The 6,000-nt window shown below is 44.4% G+C and overlaps 1 protein-coding gene across 3 annotated transcripts in view; it reads right to left on the reverse strand.

The window, feature by feature from the left end:
- CACNA1I (calcium voltage-gated channel subunit alpha1 I) overlaps positions 1–5,596 on the reverse strand; it is a 1,217,075-nt gene extending 1,211,479 nt beyond the window's left edge. Inside the window, exon 1 of one of the 3 annotated variants that reach the window (XM_075321783.1) lies at positions 5,097–5,596. The gene's annotated coding sequence lies outside the window, so the exon portion shown is untranslated. The remainder of the gene's footprint in view (positions 1–5,096) is intronic. The other 2 variants (XM_075321781.1, XM_075321782.1) reach the window with 2 other exon arrangements.
- Between the last annotated feature and the right edge of the window lie 404 nt (positions 5,597–6,000).

Genomic DNA, 6,000 nt, shown 5'->3' on the forward strand with positions numbered 1-6,000 from the left:
CAGCCTCCCCCAGCATCAGCCTCTCTCCTTCCAGCCTCCCTCAGCATCAGCCTCCCGTTCCCAGCCTTCCCCAGGATCAGCCTCTCTTCTCCCAGCCTCCTTCCTCCCAGCCTCCCCCTCCCAGCCTCCCTCAGCATCAGCCTTCCCCTCCCAGTCTCCCCCAGCATCAGCCTCCCCAAGCATCAGCCTCCACCAGCATCAGCCTCTCTCCTTCCAGCCTCCCCCAGCATCAGCCTCCCCAAGCATCAGCCTCCACCAGCATCAGCCTCCCTCGTCCCAGCCTCCCCCAGCATCAGCCTCCCCCTCCCAGCCTCCCCCAGCATCAGCCTCTCTCCTCCCAGCATCAGCCTCTCTCATCCCAGCATCAGCCTCTCTCCTCCCAGCATCAGCCTCTCCTCTCTGTCCCCAGCATCAGCCTCTCTCCTCCCAGCCTTCCCCAGCATCAGCCTCTCTCCTCCCAGCCTCCCCCAGCATCAGCCTCCCCCAGCATCAGCCTCTCTTCTTCCAGCCTCCCCCAGCATCAGCCTCTCTCCTTCCAGCCTCCCCCAGCATCAGCCTCCCTCTCCCAGCCTTCCCCAGGATCAGCCTCTCTCCTCCCAGCCTTCGTCCTCCCAGCCTTCCCCAGCATCAGCTTTCCCCTCCCAGCCTCCCTCAGCATCAGCCTTCCCCAGCATCAGCCTCTCTCCTCCCAGCCTCAGCCTCTCTCCTTTCAGCCTCCCCCAACATCAGCCTCTCTCCTTCCAGCCTCCCTCAGCATCAGCCTCCCCTTCCCAGCCTTCCCCAGGATCAGCCTCTCTCCTCCCAGCCTCCTTCCTCCCAGCCTCCCCCTCCCAGCCTCCTTCAGCATCAGCCTTCCCCTCCCAGTCTCCCCCAGCATCAGCCTCCCCCTCCCAGCCTTCCCCATGATCAGCCTCTCTGCTCCCAGCCTCCTCCAGCACGCCGTGCTCCTCTGCCGACACTCACACACACGATCGGCTACACTCACACACACCCGATCCCGACACTCACACACACCCGATCCCGACACTCACACACACCCGATCGCATACACTCACACACAGACACTGACGATATCGCACATACGCGCTCACAGTCACAACATCCGGAGATACCACATGCTTCTGGCCATGTGATCCTCCGTCAGGTCCTGGAAGGTCACAACAGAACAGTATCGAGGCCGAGAAGCAAGCGATATCGCCGGGTGCTGTGAGTGTGTGGATGCGATGTGAGGTGTGTGTGAGGTGTGTGTGTGTGTGAGGTGTGTGTGAGAGTGAGTGTGATCTGATGTGTGTGTATGTTTGTGTGTGTGCTGTTATGTGTGTGCGTGTGGATCTTCCGCCGCAGCAGGACCTTGATGCGCTTGTAACCATGCGAGCATGGTTACCAACGTATCCACACCACTCCCGTGCGAGCGGGGGCCGGGGGGGGTGGTGGGGGGGAGTACAGTACTCACCTCCGTGACAGCCGTGTCAGTTCAGGGAATGCGCGGGGGGAGGGAGGGGGCGGGGCCAGAGCTAGCGTGCATTGCGTGAGGGGGGCGGGGGGGCGTGGCCGAATTGCCAATGCTTGCAGGGTGCCGGGGCGAGAGGCCAATCTGTGGGGGGCGGAGCCTGGGCGAGCGGCTGGCCAATCCGTGTGGGGGCGCAGCCTGGGCGAGCGGCCAATCCGTGTGGGGGGGGCGGGGCCATGGCGAGCCAATCAGCTTTGTGTCACCGTAAGGACACAATTTTGGAGCATGACAGACAGACAAATAGACAGACAGATAGATAGACAGACAGACAGACAGACAGAATAAGGCAATTATATATATAGATATATAATATAATATATATATATAATATATATATATATATATATATATATGTATTATATAATATATAATATATATATATATAATATATATTATATATATATAATTTTTATATATATATATATATATATATATATATATTCCTGAAAAGCAAATCCGGGAAAAAATACTGACATAAAGAAATATATTGGTTTTCTTTTGAGCCAAAACCGACTGTGGTTTGCAGTGGTTGAGTGGTTTCTTTAAAATTGAAGTCAATCTTAATAGATAAATACTAGAAGAGTCGATATTATTTGCTCAGGGTTGAAATATATTCACTACCGTGAATGTAATTGTTTAAAACCTAAAGAGCATGCCAGAAAGGATAGTATTCCAATCCTTATATTCATTTTTTAATCAATATATAAACTAAGTATTAGCATTGTATTAAATCTATGTCTAAATCTATAATATAATACTATTAATAATAATATATCCATCATCTATATATCTGTCTATTTATCCATCAATCTATTTCTCCATCAATCATCTATGTGTTCATCTATCTAGACATTTTTATTATGTTGTTATATTAGCTGTAGTATTGTTCTTTACTAGTATTTTTTACTACCGTATAGGATTGCATGGAGGAGGACATGTTGGCTTACCTGTATGTATGCTCCTCTAGAACCCATCAATCTACTCTATCCTTCCCACTGGATTTCTAATTCTGACTGTCTACAGGAATTCCCTCCTCACATCTGTGTATTTGTTTTTCCGTCCATCTGAATATCTCACAATCTCCTTTCTTAAACCTAAATTTGTGTTCATGTAATGGCCATCACCAATAAACCCTCATTACGTAGACATCAGAAGAGGCACGTCGACGGTCTCTTTGTTTTGCTACGATTTTCCACCATCTGCTCCTACAGACATTTGTTGGTTACACAGACACGAGAGGAAGAGGGAAGAAGATACCTGGGACACATCTCTTCATATGGCGTCACAAACTTGTCACATGTAATAAGATTAATTACCGGGGCTATATTTAATTCTAAAAGTCCAAAGGAAAACAAATTAGAGGAGTGTGATGGTGGATTTGAGGTTCACTTTGCCTTCCATCTCCCATGGGATATATTAGAACATCTCACAATAACTTTACTTAACTCATAAATCTTGGTTTTTAACCATATTTCATAATTCTATTTGATGTTCTTTTTTTATACGATATATCTGAAGATTCTTTGTTATCATTTCCAATGGCCAATATATGGTCTATTTGTGGAGTCCCTTAGAAAGGCCTTTTCGCCCTTTAGGAAAGTCAACTGCATTTGTTCCATATAATATTTATATTGTTAACTTTCTTTTTATCCATTTTAATTGATGCTAGAAGCAAGGTGAACAAGAAGGTATCTGCAGCCAGCAAACCAATCTAGTGCTCTCATTAGACTCTCGCTTGGTTGCTTTTAATTGCCACAAATTGGCAAATTTTCAGTCTTTTTTTTTCTACCGGTGAACTTCCATTATTGGTCAGAAGCACTGCAGCACCAAATAGGTCAAAACAATCCATACAGGCAATTACACGCTGCAACATGTTAATGTTAACCCCTTAGAATGCAAGTTTCTTCTAGGAGTTGTAAATATAATACATTGTTTAGATTGTCGGAAAAGAGCTAATGTGTTCTCTATGACCTTGAGTAGTACAACACAAGCAACAAATAGGAAAACTCAAGCAGAGAGAACTGGATTTTGTAAAAGTAAAACTGGTAAAGAAGCACACAGTGTATATATAGAGCAAGGAATATTACAGGTTCTCTTAATATAACATCAGTTAAGTTATAGATTGTTAACTCAATCCATGCCATTGGTATTAAGGTAATGCAAATTGCGTTTGAGCTGCTGAACCTTAATTTCCCATCACAAACTCATTATCAGCCAAATCTTCCTAGATTCTCATTAGTAGGATGAAGGCAGTAATATCGTTTTCTCTTTGGTCTCATTTAGAAACATATCCTTCAAGCAGCTTTGCCCCTTTAACAGACCAGAGTGGGCTTCTTTTCTAAAGCAACATGTTCTTTAACCCTTTGTTTCCTTTTCACTGCACCTTCCCTTTAACAAAAACCCTTTTATTATGGTACAAAAGTGACACGAAAGTGACGAGCGTGCTCCTCTGCACTGACTGTTTCATATCCTACCATCATAAGGCGGTCATTTCTTCTTGGTAGGCATTAATCCAAGTGTTAGATTCATGACGACGCTCCATTTCAGAAAACACAATCGTTTGTTGCTACGGTAAAAACTTATGTCCAGCCACTGATGGTCAAGACAAACTATTCTACTCAAGAACATTGTAGGTCTCCCTAATCTTCACTGACCCTCGTCAAAGCATTGCCAGTAAACAGATTGTTCAAAGGTAGAAGACTTCTTCGGTTGATTCGTATCTACGACTGATCAAAGCCCGTCTAAGCCCAGCTGTGTCGTATGCTGTCCACATCAAAGGCAACAGAATCCTAAGAAGATTATCTACCACTGGATATCAATGAAAACAGAACCATGTGCCGGTTGCAGGTCAAGTGGATCAATTCAGTAAAAAACCCACTGTGGCTGCTATGTCTCTTAGAAAAAAAACAATTTATGTCACCACTGAACACTCCTGAGTTAACAGAAGCAATGTATTCGTTAGGAAATACGGAGAATTATTAATCAGTGATTGTAAATAGAGAAGATTGAACTTGATGGACATAGTCAACCGGTGATTGTAAATAGAGAAGATTGAACTTGATGGACATAGTCAACCGGTGATTGTAAATAGAGAAGATTGAACTTGATGGACATAGTCAACCGGTGATTGTAAATAGAGAAGATTGAACTTGATGGACATAGTCAACCGGTGATTGTAAATAGAGAAGATTGAACTTGATGGACATAGTCAACCGGTGATTGTAAATAGAGAAGATTGAACTTGATGGACATAGTCAACCGGTGATTGTAAATAGAGAAGATTGAACTTGATGGACATAGTCAACCGGTGATTGTAAATAGAGAATATTGAACTTTATGGACATAGTCAACCAGTAATTGTAAATAGAAAAGAGTGAACTTGATGGACATAGGTCTTTTTTGAACCCAACCTCTAATCATACCTGTATGCAGAATATCACCCTGAAGGTGGTGACGCAGGGGAGTTATACTCTGGGGTTCACTAACAGTAACACAACACAACAAATCCTCAGGTGAAGGTAAAAGTGAATACATGAAAGTTTGATCTTTCCGTACATGGCAGGCAAACGGGCAATCTTTCACTTACCTTTGCATGGACGAGAATCCTTGCAGTATTTTTTTCCCTGAAGGATACTATAAGCTTTATATAGATGGTGAATATCAACCAGACAATTCAATTGCAGCAAAACACCCCATCCTTGATCATTCTTTTTCTGTTTTTGGTTAGATACACAGATTGTCCTCCTGGGAATAAGGAATTAAGATGTCTTAATCTGCACACACTGATATCTCTCAGTGTTTTCTTACGAAGCTCTTCAGTGGCAGAATAATGAAGTAGAAATTTCTTTCTGCTCCAAATCAATGAGCGGTATCCAATGAGGGAATAAAACAGAGGTGAGATGTGTTGCTTCTTCCCTGGGTATCTCTCCCTCTGCCTCTCACATGCGATCTCAGGCTTTTTTCGGTGTGGAGGACAGGGAGAATGAGAAAGCGGAGGATGAGAGAGGGAGAAGGACAGATGAATAGCCAGAGACAACAGTGACACCAGATGTCTGCAGGGAAGTGCTACATTTTCAGGAATACAAGCGAGAGCACTAAGGATCATCGCATGGGTTTATCCGGAGTAAATGTGTGCTGCTTAGTTTCTGTAGGATCACAGTACATGGAGATTGGGAGGCAAGTTAAATTCGACATCTGCTTATAACAGTCCTGCTGCAGTGTCTTCTGCAAAAGGTTGATGCACAATGAATAACTTACACCATCCTGGGTGGTCTTCTTCTGCAACTGTGCTACTTACACTAGTGGCACCTATTCTGCATGCGTTTTCCTGTCTCTTTAAGGGCGAGTAGAAGGAGATTCTGCAGCAAGCTTGCCTTCACAAAGAAGAGTTAATCTGATTCCTCACTGGTCTATTAGCATGCATGCAGAGGAGGAGGGGAGACACCTTCAATAGGACGAGTTTTATCGTATTTGAATAATAATTAGTTCTT

This window comes from Anomaloglossus baeobatrachus, chromosome 8 (assembly GCF_048569485.1).
Source record: "Anomaloglossus baeobatrachus isolate aAnoBae1 chromosome 8, aAnoBae1.hap1, whole genome shotgun sequence".
In the NCBI taxonomy this organism is placed as follows: domain Eukaryota; kingdom Metazoa; phylum Chordata; class Amphibia; order Anura; family Aromobatidae; genus Anomaloglossus; species Anomaloglossus baeobatrachus.